The sequence below is a fragment of the Xenopus laevis genome, chromosome 3L, assembly GCF_017654675.1.
Source record: "Xenopus laevis strain J_2021 chromosome 3L, Xenopus_laevis_v10.1, whole genome shotgun sequence".
Lineage (NCBI taxonomy): Eukaryota > Metazoa > Chordata > Amphibia > Anura > Pipidae > Xenopus > Xenopus laevis.
The window spans coordinates 137,969,863-137,985,977 of record NC_054375.1 but is presented as its reverse complement, the minus strand read 5'-3'; positions in this window follow the sequence as shown (position 1 = coordinate 137,985,977).

Here is a 16,115-nt window from a genome sequence, read left to right as displayed (position 1 = left end):
TAAGAATAATAGGGATGAAGTGCTTCCCACCCCATCCCTGAGTGTTTGTTCATACTCTACTTGTGTTTAAAGAACAGAAGCACTTCTAGGGTTTTTAAGAGGATTTAATAATTGACGCTTTGTTGCCACAGTCTGCGAAGGGTTTAAACTTTATATTCAGATTTTTATATTTAGATTTCAGATTGCTGTAATTGCTGCCTTTCATACACCACACTTTACAGAGAATTGCCAGTTGAATGATGATGATAAATATATGTAGTTCATTGCATTATGCAGAATATCGGTGCATTATTTCCAGTCTTCTAATTGACATTCCTTTAGAGTGGGACTCATATTTTAGAATAGCTCTTTCAACACAGTTTGTGCAAGACAGCAAAGATGTTTACCAGAGCCATTGTAGTCAAGAATTTTCCGCCAGACTTCTTTCTAATATTGCTTGGTGTTAGTGGAAGAGAATCCTTGACCTGGAGCCAGAAGTCCCAGATGTAGCTGTAGATCCTCTAAGCCACAGAACACGAGAAGCAAGTATTGTATCTGGCGGGAAGAGCAACCTATGGGACTTTTTCAATCCCAGATTTTTCCTCGACCTAGTCCCAGATGTAAGTATTGTATAGCAAGTATTATATATGGCAGGAAGAGGAACCTGTGGGCTTTTTTGACAATGGCATTAAAAAATCCTAAGCATAAGGTTGTTGACTAGGGAACAGGTGGGGCTGGAAGATGATCAGTTTGACCCATTAACCAAATCCAGTTTTAGGTGGTATTTCCACCACATCCTTTTACCAATAACAAGCAGTGATCCAACAGAAAATAATCCATATATACTTCTGGCAGCTGGCACTAGGGATCTCGGATGAAATCACCACCTCACTTTGCCACGGTTACGGTCTTGTTACAGTGCTGTGTTTGCACTGACAAAAGTTCACCAACATAATTAAAATGTTGACACCAGAATATTAAGAGACCATTTGTAGACCAGTGATTCCCAACCAGTGGCTCGTGAGAAACATGTTGCTCACCAGCCCCATGGATGTTGCTCTAAGTGGCCACAAAGTAGGTGCTTATTTTTGAATTCCCAGCTTGCAGGCAAGATTTGGTTGCATAAAAAACAGTTGTACTGAAAAACAGAGCCTCCTGTAGGCTGCTAATCCACATAGAGGCTACCAAATGGCCAATCACAGCACTTATTTTGTACCACCCAGGAATATGTTTCATGCTTGTGTTTTTCCCCAACTCTTTTTACATCTGAATGCTGCTCAAGAGTAATGAAGGTTGGGGACTCCCGTTCTAGACTTTTACCCAGGATAGAATTAATGGCCTTGTATGGAACCAAGCAAACAGCGAGCGTCACCGGCTAAGTCTTTTATGAATACATCTGTCTTGGTCTTCTGGACAGTAGACAATAATAATATATTGACAGGTATGAAGTGAAATTCAAAGGACTAACAGGGGGATGAGATACAGCACTCTGGATCTTCAGCTAGGTGGGGTAGATAACTGTATAATGTGTTAAGAGCACCTATTAGTGTCAATTCAAAAATGGTGGAGCAGGGTGCAAAGTACAAAAAAACAAACATATGCCACAGTGTTTCTCATACTTTGCTCCCTGTCAGCACCCTGCACTTTCCTGATGAATGGAGCCTCGAATACCAGTATGCACTTATGTATTGTAACTTAATTGGAACATGAAACACGCCTCATCAGTGGACTAAAATAACATGTTTAATCTCACATGTCCTCCCTTTTGTATCCTCAGAAGACTGGAGTTCGTTTTTCCATTACTGGCAATGCCGGTGGGTATATATATATTTTTGTTTATATTGTTCTTTTTCCCTTGATGATATTTAAGAAAGGTTTTGTATTTAATGTATTTGAGAGTATAACCTTGGGGCTCATGACTCAATCCATTACTGATAAGATCTGCTTGTTACCCTATTGCCTCTAGATGTTTTCTGAATTTCAGTATGTGAGCGATATATCTTGTCAAACTTGCATAAGTAACTTAATCTTTTTTGTGATCTGTGTTTATCTTGTGCCCCATGTAATGATATTTTAACAATTCACCATCCCTTGCAAGCCTCTACTAGATACTTATCTTTATTTTCTCTTTACTCACAGTGGCTTTGGAAATGGTTTCAGTAGAAAATCATGACTAATAATTAGCATGGCCTACAAATATTGCCTCACGTGGTTTATTTAACTTGCAGCGTAGGATGATGAACAGGATTTGCCTGTGGGCTTAGCATAAATATGGGTGTAGTAAATAAAAAGCCACAGTTTCTACCAGGTCATTTAACAAATAGCAACTAATGAAATATTGATAACCCCGAAAGATGGGAGCACCACAAATACACCCTGAACAAAAAAAACTGCCTTTTCCTTATCTGTAGAGCTGGAAGTGGAACCAAAAATCATTTATAAGCTATTTACTAATGCTAGGGTCCGTAACCCAAAAGCTATGGCAATTCCACCTTATGTAATAGCCTCGGGCATCACAAATAAACAAATAAATAAACCCTGTGTAAAAAGCTTGCCTTTATTGCAGAAGCTAAAAGTGGTACTGGAAAACATCGTGGATGACAATTCCCAAAGCTAGAGTCCAAAACCCCAAACCTATAGAGTTCCCTCTTCTGTAAAAGCTTAAAACACCATAAGGACAATACACCCTGAAAATAAAGTTTGCATTTCTTATACCAACATCCATACAAATACAATGCCCCATTTTACAGTAAACCCTTATATTTAGGGATGCACTGAATCCACTAGTTTGGATTCGGCCGAACCCCCGAATCCTTCACGAAAGATTCGGACGAATACCGAACCAAAGCCGAACCCTAATTTGCATATGGAAATTTGGGGTGGGAAGGGGAAACATTTTTTACTTCCTTGTTTTGTGACAAAAAATCATGTGATTTCCCTCCCCGCCCATAATTTGCATGTGCAAATTAGGATTCGGATTCGGTTCAGCCGGGCAGAAGGATTCGGCCAAATCCCAAACCGAATCCTGGATTCGGTGCATCCCTACTTATAATAACATTATAGCAAATCATGCTATATGCCCGCCAGTACACTAATACTATACTGTACTATTTGAAATGTTTCAGTGCAGCCACTTTCTTCTTAATACCTACTTACAAAAATCCGCATTTTCTTTACTTGATACCTTCAAATGTAATAAAATGCAATAAAAATCAAATGTAATAAAGATTTACCTTTAATATGAGGACCACAACCGGCACCACAATTTTCTAGGTAAATCATTTTTCGCATAGAGTTACATATAACCCACAAATACAGAACCTATCATCTGCGGAACACAGAGCTAAAGAAAACAATAATACAATAATCCTAAAAACACTTCCACTAATTCTAGTGTGGAAATAAATACATAAAATGTGATGTCAGAGGAGAAACTGCTCCAAAACACATTTTGTACACCTTGGATATTCATTGGGCTCATATTATGGGGCAGATTTACTAAAGAGCGCAGGCATCACTTCGCTAGTGAAGGAGATAGATGCTAGCGGTGATTCGCACTCTATAGCCAGGTGAATTTTCGTTCTGGCGAAGTGTTGCGATGGCTGCAAAGCCGTTGCTGAAGAATTTCCGCCGCTTAGTAAATTTACCCCCATATGTTGCTCTGATGAACTGCTTATTGTTGCATGCAAATTGAAAAAATGCAAAGGTTATAATGGACCCAAGGGAACTGTGGAATTCATGCACATCAGTACACTTAACAATCATCTGTTTATTGCTATTTGAGTTTTTTTGCTAAAAAGCTGGCAAGTAAAAGCTGGCAAGTAAAAGCTGGCGAGTTCATGTGGAAGTCAATAGGAGTTGTATTGGCAAAATTCAAGCTAAACTGTATTTCATTTAGAGGTGTTGATATTATTTTGAAATTTTAGTGAATTGTATTGAATATGATTTCACTGTCTTTTAGTTGCTTTTTCATCTTTTTACACAATCAAGTTTGAGAGATTTGTGTTCTTTAATAAATAAGGGCACATTTGAGATTTTGAAAAACTTTGAAAAAATCCTTGAAACTTGATTTCTAATATATCTGCCTCCTGTGCTGTTATTGCGGCTGTGTGCCAGAAGTGATGACATTTGTATACAAATGCTTTAAGGAAAATACATCCCTTATTAATTATTGGCTTCTTTCAAATTTTCACAGCTTTTAAAATCAAAAAATTCCTTCCAGGTCAGGAGCTGCTAAAACAGGACTGGCCAGTCCAAAACCCGGATAGATTGCAAACTTAGGCACTCAACCTTGAGAGAAATTACCATCTCAATAAAATGCTATAAAATATGATTGAATTGACATTATCCTCATAATCGATGCTGTCATTTATTGGAATGATGAAAGGACTCCAAATGGTCTTCACAGCAACAAGCAGTATCAAGCAATATGAGATTTGCATTTCTATTTCTAGAGACTTTAGTATCTGTACTTATTATTCTAAAAGGTTGGATCATTGGACACCCAGAGACGATGGGAAATCAGCTATTTTACTAAATTCCCAAGACTACATTACTGAGTGTCTCAGGAACTTTAGGAACATTAATCTTCTCCCAAAGTTGAAAAACATCCACCTTAACGCTAGTAAAACCTTTGCCTTTTGTTCTCATAAATAACGCTGTTTGTTTCAGCTTTTATAGTTCTTTTGTCTCAGATGTCGAAGCCAATGAAGGGGAACTGGGAGAACATTTTTGAATATTGTAACCGTTTAACTGATGAAAATAGTCAGAAATGGACACATTAAAGTGAAAATTTAAAACCACAAGTGTGGTGCATACAGTGCAATTTCAGGCACAACTGACATTTTTATCACCCATAATGTAGAGGTTTTTTTTTTACTTCAGGTTGCGCTCACACATCAACGTGAATTGCAAATCCGTTAGTAATCAGCAGCAGGCCCGGATTTGTGGAAAGGCCACCTAGGCCCGGGCCTAGGGTGGCAGGATTTTAGGGGGGCGGCATGCTGGGGATACAATAATTTTTTTTAATTTCCCATACGCCAATCCCCATTGCTCCATTCCAGTTTATGAAAAATTGCACAAATAAAGAGGAGGGACAGGGGCAACGATTGGCAGTGGGCCTAGGGGCACCCACTATGTAAATCCGGCCCTGATCAGCAGCTTAACCAGAGGAAGAAGAGATGATTTTTGTCAGGTGTAGAAGGTCCCCCTTTGGCGATTTGGCCAACCACTCTCTGAGATTGTAGTAAGGGTGTGCAGGGAGCCTTTGGTCATATGTAACAGGGCCACCCGCAACTGGTCGACTCCCACCTCAGGGAAAGTAGTTAAGTAGGCCTTTGCTGTAGGAAGTAGGCATCTAATGTGATGAACTGAAGCAAAGACTTTATTTAGCAGCTTCTTACAGGGACGGCAAGATGAAGACTGAGGTATGGGAGGCCTGACATTTTCAATATTTATCGGTTACACAACAACACTTCTCCAGAGGATCCTCTCATATCCTCACACACAGTGTTCCATCTCCAGAAGCCACTGTCATGTGGAAGATGCACAAGCAGAGTGCCATTAGCCATTGAGTGGACCTCCACTCCAAATACACCTTCTTGCCATGCATCTCTGTCATATCCAGCCTACAGTTCATAAGTTTCTCCCTAGTTGTCTCATAATAACTTCCTTAGGTTACCACTAACCTACTCCTGAACACTCCAATTCCCTAACTCACACACAACTGTCTGGGGTCCTTACCCCAAACCCTAATTCCTTGATGGGGGTCACAGGCTGTGATTAGTTGACTAGCACAGCTACCTCTAACCTCTGAGGTTGGCCTGGTAATAACCTTGTCTTATCATAGCAGGGTGCAGCCTATATACTGGTCTGGTATCTACAGTCTGTCTTGCCTTTGATATTATCAGGCCAAAGAAGAAGTCTCTGGCTCCTGAACTTCCTTACATTAGCACCTGTAAAGGTATCCCCCTACAGGCCATCCTTAAGGATTGGTGCCACCTGTTGGCTAAACTAAATGATACCTCACTGTTTACAATTAATACTTTAATAATAAAGTATATTTTACCTTTTTACACATGGACCACATCAATGTGCAGTTGCAGCCTTCACTCAAGAGGACTTTCAGACCTGCCCGATCGATACGCGTCTGATTTATGATCAAATGGTTGGGCAGCTCCTTGGGAGGCACCTTATACAAGGGTCAGTAAGCTGCAAACTCAGTCTGGACTGGAGGGACAGCTTTAGCCCTGTTCCTTACAATATATATTATTAATCATTTAAGTATATCCCTTTCCAGAAATAACTCTGTGGGTCAATACAGGAGAATGTGGGTTGTGTCAGCAGTTTCATACAGACCACTGCGGTTGCATGAATCTGGTGTGGTGTCTGAGCAAGCAAATGATAGTATTCAGTCTTACATATTTGATAGTACATATTCAAGCAAGTCCCTTTTCCATTTGTAAAAAATAAAATATTTAAAATGACAATCTCCTTTTGTTATTTCTCCAGCATTGTTTTAATCTGAATGCATAAAACGTTGCTACACCCTTCACTACTTGTAATTAGCTAATTTACTTTTTACTTGTAAAACCTCTTGCTCTTAGTAATGGTCATTCAGAAGCTTCCTCTGTCTCAATGGCAGTTTGTCTGACCTTAATGATGTTTTTACGTGACTTCACAATCTAGAGAAAATTTTAATATAAATACTTAAGATACTTAAATAACGTGCTTTTTATGTATCTGCATTAGAACAAAAAAGTCTTATACCTACTTTAATCACAGAAGTTTAAAGGGGAACTCCGGCTTCCAAACCAAAATTTGATAAAGAGGCGGCGAGGCCCACATAACACAGAAACCCCTAATATACCCATCATAGTTACCAGTTGCTTCATAAAGTATGAATAAATGCCATTTTCTATGCTGAAATCCAGCTGTTTAGCAGTTCTTCTCTTTCTGCGTCATTTGAAATCCTGGCAGGGAAGGAGGGACTAAACACTGATGTTACAAATTGTAACAACTTCTCCACAGCTTACAGACAGCATGCAGGAACTACATAACCCACAATGCATTGCACTGGGATGTTCCGTTCCTTATTGAAATCACATGTGCAGGGAATTGTGGGATTTGGAGGATGCTGGCTGAGGACAGATGGCTGTTGATACAAAGTAACAGTAGTCAGCCAGCTCAGCAAAGTAGTCAGCCATCTCAGCAGGGCCAAAAATAAAAAATGTATCAACTCATGTATCAAACTAGAACAGTCAGCGACCCCCTTCCCAGAGCTGCTTTAAAATGACATAAAAAGGTGAAATGAAAGTTTAAACTTCAATATCAGAAAAACGGTCACAAATAAATAATGGAAAGTAATTGAGAAAAGTATTTTTTAAGGTAAAAAAGTGTTGGAAGGTGAACAAACCCTTTAACATGCCACTTAACATAATATAAACTGTTGCTTAAGTATTTATTTTGAAGGTAAAGTTTTCCTTTAATGTACAGAAACACAAAAAAAATAAAAGTGTTTTAAAGGAATGACTATATAATGTAGTGTTGCCCTGCACTGGTGAAACACAACTATTGTCTATATAAACAAGCTGCTGTGTAGCCATGGGGGCATCTATACAAGCACAGGATACACAGTAGCTGTGTTATATCACATTGTATACTGCAAAGCTCAGCGCCGGATTTTATTTCTGGGCGCCCCTAGGCCGCGCGGTCCGACCAGGCGGCCGCGTGGTCCTAGCGCCCGCCTTCCCAGCGCGCCGGCGAAAAAACGCCGGCGCAGCTGGTGTGGTTGAACGGGGACGCGAACGTCCCCATAATGCGGTTGGGCGGCATGCCGCCCCTATTTTTTGCCGCCCTAGGCCCGGGCCTATGCGGCCTTGCCGCAAATCCGGGCCTGGCAAAGCTAGTCTGTAATCTGCTGTGCATCCTGTGCCTTTTCTCCTTTTTCAGCCACGATTGGCTGCCCCGCGGCTACACAGCAGCTTGTTTACGGTATATAAATTATTGTAGAGTTTCTGAAGCAAACACACCAGTTTTCACCAGCGCTGAGCAACAGTAAATTATATTTTCATTACTTTAAAACACTTTCATTTTTTAGTGTTACTGTTCCTTTAATGATGTAATTTCTATCACATGACTCACTGAAACTTGCATATTATAATAAATAATGTACCCTGTAAAATATGAGGTTATTAGACATCACCTTGGGGTTCCATGACCTTTATAAATGCACCTGGCTTTCGGCATTGTCCCTTTATGCTCATGGAACTCCTCTGTGACTTATAATATCCTTATATTTTACAATAGGGGGTACATTATTCCCCATATAATGGCACATAGCTGCAAGCTGAGTGCTGTTATACAAGTCATATACTGTTTTATGTTATGTAGGAAAAGCAAAGTCACTAAGCACCAGGTGATGTAATATCTGAGCAGCACGTATATATATATATATATATATATATATATATATATATATATATATATATATATATATATATATCTATATATATCTGTGTGTGTGTGTGTGTGTGTGTGTGTAATAGGTTATTCATAGCTAGTGTGTATATCATAAAAAAAAAATCTTTTGCATAAAGTGCTGTTCATTCAAACTATATTTAAGCGCTGATGTTCCAAATTGTAATTCTGCAAAAGTGACTGCCATGTTGTTTATGATGGGTTATCATGATGCCTTTTAATACAGTGAAATTGTCTCCAGCGGAAAAATAATTCAAAGGTAACATATACTTCATTTTAAAACTAATTTGAGTCAGCAAGTTTATTTAAGATATAAACTGGATCCAAATAAAATAAATCATAAACAATGCTTTACTAAGTAAATGTGATTTTCTTTCGGAACAGAATGAACTACAGTATTTGTGGGTGGAATAGAAATGCACACTGAGCCCCAGAATCATGAGATAGGTATGTCAGGCTAAAGGAAGGAAAGGGAAACTTTCCCATGTTACATAAGGAAAGGTGTGAGTGCCTGGGGAGCATGGGAGTCATAGCGTAGGTCACATACTAGTTATCCAACAGGCTTAAACTGTAAAAAACAAAAGGAAGGAAGGGTGGGGTTGGGAGATGCATGGATCACACGGTAGATCCTCCAGGCTGAAAGGCAGATTTAAATCCAAGAGAACAGGCATAGGATAGTGATGAGTGTGGCCATTTACTGCACCCCCAATGAAAAACAGAGTCTGCTCTTCAAAGCTTGAATTTAACTTATAGTTTGAAATGGAATTGAGCTATAGCTTTGTTTATTCACTCTGGTTGTCCCAATGTCAAGTCTATTCTATGCTCCAATCCAGGGTTTAAAATCTAATACCAACCTCCATAACCATGTCACTGTGACCACCAAATATATAATAGTTGCAACTTAAAACCTGAGATGGCAAAGGTAAGTAAATGTGGCCATACACGGGCATAATTAAAGGGCACCTGTCACTTGAATTGTCACTAACAGAGCCCGCAATCTGGTTGGGGGGAAACAATAGTTTTCAGGGCTAGGCCACACACACTGGGAGGGAGCTCCTGGTGTGTGCTGCCATGTTGTATAGAGCATATGCACATAATGAGCGAGTCTTCCCTAAAAATTCAGATGACAGGTGCTCTTTAAGCAGGGGAGCAGGGTCAATGAGGGGAGTTGAGGGCAGCCCCCTGCAGGTTACTGGGAGAGGCAAAAAGATGCTCCTGGTAACTTTAAGAGCCGGACTTTTGGTTTTCCAACCAGAAATTTGTCTCTTAGTGCAGATTTTGACAGGACCTTGGGACCCCCTCCGGCGCCAAAAAGGTGAGTGGGGGGGGAAAGAGGGGGCGCCATCTTGAAAGCCGCGTCAGGTGGCAGAGAGTTCAGCATCACCCCTGCCTTTAGGTTGCCGATTGGAGCCCTTCAGACCTATTCAGCAGCTTATCTGCCGGTGTATGACAGACCTTCAACAGGCCTACTTGACTGATATCTAGCCAGATCAGATGGATGCCAATTGGGGAGGTTTGATATTCCTGTGGGACCGGAGTCTGCATCAGCGCATTGATGCGGTCCTCAATCTGACAGCCCACATTATCCAATTACTACCAAGGGTCAAAGGACTGGATCGGCCCAAAGTTCCCACCTCGTCGTCAAAGCAGGCATATTGGTCAAAGATACACTCGTATGTCAACCTTGCCAAATGAGCTCTGATAGAAAACAAATGTCATAGTATATGGGCAGCTTTAGGCACATCATCTATAGCAGAAAACTGGGAGACAGTGCTGAACACCTGATCTCACATTGAAGCTCATGCTAATCTGCCTTGCAACTGAACTACCAATGAATTGAAAGAGCGGGAATTTCTGATACCCCAAAGATTCTGTCAGGCTTCTGCTTTCCAATATTACATTTTAAAAGCATATGTGCCCATAATATGACAATGGTTAAGATCACCCCCACCTACATCCAATTATTAGTGTAATTGCGCCTTATAAAAATGAATTCTCAAAGGGCAGGGCTGACTCAAGTTTGACTTGGCAATGAATAGAAAAGCATATAAGGACCGCACATGCTCACCGCTCTCCCCTCAGATCAGGTGCACAGTCAAACAGTGTCCCCACTGTAAGTACGACAAAGACTCGAAAGGCAGACGGCACTTCTGAAAATGGGGTTTATTGGAGTTCCTGCTGGAAAAACCTAACGCGTTTCGGGAGTTATCCCTTAGTCATAGGTTAGCAGTTCACTTGCTACAGCTGGGTTTTTTATACACAAGGTGATAATGCCCTCTAGTGGGCTCTTAGTAAAATTGCATCTTTATTCAAATCAATTAAAAACTGAAACAAAGTGAAACAATTAAAATAAAATGAAACAGTTAAAAGGATTTCCTGGAAACAGTGTTCATTAATTAAAAACCAAACAAACTGTCGGAGTAGCTCTTATGGAGAAGGTGATTCAGATATATTACCCCTCTAGTGAGCGTCATTTACAACGAGGGGGCTGGAGAAAAGTTCTACTTAGATACAACCAATTGAATACGTCCATCCACGGTAAGCTTTCTTGATTCAATGGGGGTCCCTGTGTTCATCCCTTTAATACAAATAGCTAATGTCATGTCTGTAATTTAAAAAAAAAAGCCTCTCTGAGGTTTAGTCTATGGATAATATCACCACCTCTGATGGGAACCCGTACCTTTTCAATAACTTTCACCCTTAGGTCTTTTAGACCATTGGGTGAGGATGTTTTGAAATGCCTGCCAACCGGGGTGTTCTCCTCTCTATTGGTAATACTTCTGATGTGTTCCCTTGTCCTTTCCTTCAGCATGCGGGATGTACGGCCCACATACTGCTTGTTACAGTGACTGCACTCAAGTAAGTATACAACATTCCTAGTGTTGCAATTATAGAAGCCAGTATTTTTGAAGACTTGCCCTGATACATTAGATTTAAACTCCGGCCCAGTAAAAATCACTTGGCATGTCTTGCAGGTATTCGCCCCACATTTTTATGTACCCTTTACTTTTAACCAATTTTCTGCCACATTGGGTGCAACCGATGAGACTAGACTCGGTGCCAACATACTACCTAAAGTAGGAGCCTTTCTTGGGACACATTTAACCTCGGTTTGGGCCAAGATTCCCGACATTTTTACATCACCGTTTAATATAGGTAAATATTTTTTGATGATCTTACAAATATGGCCATACTCCTCACTGTATTCAGTGACAAAAAACACTTTTTGTTTGTCCGGCCTAATTTGGTCTACACGATCCTGGGTCAACCTTCTTATTTCTTTTTTCTCTTTCCCCAACACAGGTGCTTTTTTAGCTCTCTCATGTGCACTTCTTATGAGATGTTTAGGGTATCCTCTATCCTGTAGTCTGTGTCCTAAGTGTTGTGATTGAAGATCGAATGTGGCCTCCTGGCTGCAGTTTCTCCGGAATCTAACAAACTGACTGTAAGGAATACTGTTCAAAGTGTGTTTAGGATGACAACTGTTATATTTTAAAATTGTATTGCCTGCCATAGGTTTCCTAAAGATTTCAGTGTCTATAGAATTAGTACTTGTGTTCCCTATTAAAGTTAAATCTAAAAAAGTGATTGTCTCCTTGTGGTGTTCAAGTGATAGTTGAAGATTGTGTTGGTTTACGTTGAGATATTGATGAAACTCATCAATTAAACTTAAAGGACCGTCCCATATGAATAGCAGGTCATCGATGTACCTGCCATACCAAATTATGTGATCACGAAAGGGGTTAGCACATCCATAGACGTGGCACTGCTCCCAGCGGTCCATGTATAGGTTCGCATATGAGGGGGCAATACTATATTATAGCAAATACTATATTATAGCAAACATATGTCCCAATTAGACAACTGAAATCTTTCAATTCACCCATCTAAAGAATTTAAGCCTCATCTCGAGTGCCCTTTAAATGATGACGGGCGGGCAGTGTGTAAAATGGCTTTATTGTCATCTAACAAAAACATGTTGTTCATATTTCCCTTATAAGGTCCAGATCTGTGGAAAGGATAAAAAGGGTTAAAGTGTGGCTGTATATTTACATACGGCCTTAGGCTTTTAGTATCATGGGCTGTAAAATGCATGTGAGAGGGTGGTGGTGTGTTAATAATTTAGATTTTATATAAATGTGACAGAGCAGGGTCATCAGTCTCTGTGTCAGCTTAATGTGGCCTAAGGAGGCATAAATGGAAATCTGCCCCTTCTCATTGTCATTGTCACATTTGAGGGCAAAGCAGACTTGTTCATGGAGCAGTTTCATGGAGTTGGTGTAAGTACCTTATCCAGCAGTGAAAAGGGTAAATTAATCATCCGGAAAGTGTATGTTACACAATTTTCAGTAGAGCCATACAAACCTTGCAGAAAGTGCTTCAAACATCAATAAGAGCAACACAAATACTCAGTTTGGTCTGAGATGTGTTTACCAATGTCTTAGAGCACTCTCTATGCAGACAGGCCTTCCCAGCAATGAAACACTTTCTCTAAACTGGAGCCATTTTCATTTAGTTCCTGCACAAAAACAATGAAAACAAAATGTTAGCGTGCTCAGCAAAACCTGCTCTGGATCTAGATTACTGGATGGGGGCTCAGCTTCCATTTTTCTTAACAACGGGGCATCAAAGTGCAGAGGCTTCATATTTGGTGGAAAATAATTTTTAGTTCTATATATTCTATAGAAATATATATATATATTTTTTTGCACGGTTTTTGGTACAGGTTACTTGCCAGCTTCCTGCTGTACATCAGCCTATGTCTTTGACTATATGTTTCCTCAATGCCTACATTCACTGGTGTGCAGGTGATTCCTTATAACTGGTCTTTCTTCTCTTTGCACTGACTTGTGCATGAGCCAGTACAACACTAACCCCTTATACTGCCCATTCTGCTTGACTAAAGCTGCTATACACGGCACTGTACATTCTGTCATTTTTGGTAAAAAAAAAAAAAACATAAGAGAGGTAATCCACAATGTGTGGTAACGGTAACTGGTAGCAGATGCTATACTGTATAGGTCTGCATCAGTAAAAACTAGGGTTGCCATCTGGCTGGTAAAAATGATGTCTGATCCCAATGTTATTAATGGGCAAACAATAGAGAAAAAAGATTTTTTCCAGAGAAGGTGGCAACCCTAGTAAAAGCCCACCTAGCTTCTTACAAAAAGTATACTGTCATTGTATACAGTAGTGATCCTCAACCAGTGGCTCACAAGCAACATGTTGCTCACCAACCCCTTGGATGTTGCTCAAAGCAAGTGCTTATTCAATGTGGCTCATAAGCAAAAAGGGTTGGGGAACCCTGGTATACAGCATGAGCGTGTTGATAGGTCCATAATGTAGGTTCAGTATGAGACAATTGTAGGCCAATGATTGGATCAGCCTGATTTGGCATATCAGGTGTGTATATAAAGCAGGTAGAGAAATAGCTACTCTGCTCCCATTTGCACCTTCTGCATCGACAAAGACAGTGTTGGCTTGTGCAGACATACTGACTGGATTTTGGTGTGTGAAAATGCACACATCTTTGTGCCAAAATCTGCTCCATGTCTGCATACAGAACAGCGCAATGTCTGGTTCAAGGCAAGAGATGTAAAAGGGCAATATTTACTTCAATATTCATTCCTGTTTGAAAGATTCTTTAATATGCCACTTTATATAATGATATAAACTATCTTTTGATTATCATTAATTTTGGGGGTATAGTTTTCCTTTAAGGCTTACAGGATATAATCTCAAGGAATGCCTCAGCACAGGGGCGCAACAACAGAAGAACAGGGGGCCCCATGAGGCCCTAATTAATGAGCCATCTCAACATATATTGGTAAAACAGGATAACCTCTGGAAATATTTGGGGCCCTACAATTAATTTGCTGTGGGGCCCAGTACAGCACTGCCTCAGCATTTCTCAGCCAGTGGAGAATCTCACAAATCCGTCTGAGGAGCCTGTCCTTCGTTTCACAGACTTGATGATTTTTCATAAATAACCCTCCTCACCTGGTCTCGCTTTCCATATTGTCTGTATCCAAATTAATGCTAGCCAACACCACTGAAAAGGATTAAAACCCAACTAGATCTCCTCAACAGAGAGCACTGGGTATACCTAGGCAGGGCCGGTCTTACCAACCGTGGGGCCCAATTGGGGCAACTTTGGTGGGGCCCCCCAGATTTAAAGAGCCAGTAACATTTTCTAGTAGACTTTATGTATTATGATCCAAATTAAAGAAAGAGCTGTTATCTGGAAAACCGCAGGTCTTGAGCCTTCTGGATATTTTAAATGCTCTATATTTTACCTAAAGGAAAGTAAAATTTTCCCCAAAACTACTTTATGCAAACACAATATTTTATACAAACAATCATTTTGTGATGTTACTGTTCCTTTACAGTGGTAGCTCAACTTTGAGTTAACCTTTAGTATGATGTATTGTAGAGTGATATTCGGAGATCATTTGCAATGGTTTTCATTTTTTATTATTTGTGGTTTTTGAGTTATTAAGCTTTTATTTCAGCAGCTCACCAGTTTGCAATTTCAGCAATCTGGTTGTTAGGGTTCAAATTACCCTAGCAACCATGCACTGATTTGAATAAGACTGGAATATGAATATGACAAGGCCATTTTTAATGGGGTCAGTGACCCCTGTTTTGAAAGTTGGAAAGAGTCAGAAGAAAAAAATGCAAATAATTCAAAAATTTAAAAAAAAAAAGATGAAGCCCAATTGAAAAGTTGCTTAGAATTGGCCATTCTATAACAAAGTTAATTTAGCGATGAACTACCCCTTTAATCTGGTTTTCATGACAGACACAGTGACAGCCCCTGCTACATAAAAAGGCATATAATAGTTATACAATGAAATTCAGTCTGTACTAGACAACCAAATATATTATACACAGAGCAGTAACTACTGGGAAACGCAATGCTGTCAGATTATAGAAAACATAGCTATACCAATTACCACTGCTGCACTGCCAAAAGAGCATTTCTATGCTGCATAAGCAACACAGGGCACAGGTCCTCAATCATATATAGTACAGATAGACATAAAATATCAGGTGCAAAATGTTGCTCACTTTCTCTTTTGTTGTTCTTACTCCATAAGATCTGCTTTTCTGATTCTCCCTCTATTTTCTGAGTTTTTTCTCTCCTGCTTTCTTCCACTATGCCATTTTTTAAAAAATCTTTTTCCAGAATTTCAGCTCTTTTGTGCTTCTCTTACTTTTCCTTTGTATATGTGATATTTTTTCTTTCTTAAACTTTCTTTTTTAAACTTTCCTTTGGTCACATTTCACCCACTCTCACCTTTAAATCATCCACCTTTCCTCATTTGACAGATTTGCCTTGATTTTCTATTCAATGCCATCACCGTACCATTACAGTTATACACACACACAATAGGAAAGTAGTTATGGCAGATTGGTAGTCAGCATACCTCCCAAAATTTAACAGTATGGCAGTTGCTAACTACCACACATAGAGCAGCACCAAATTTACCCCCCCCCCCCCGCCAAATACTATGACCATAAATATCATTAAAAAACCAAGACCTACAGCAAAAATGTCAATTAGCAATAACTGAGACATGCCAGTTAAATCACTGCAGAGCTGGCCAATGAGCATTCCATTAAACTCAGACTTGCCAGTAGAATAATTGCCAAAA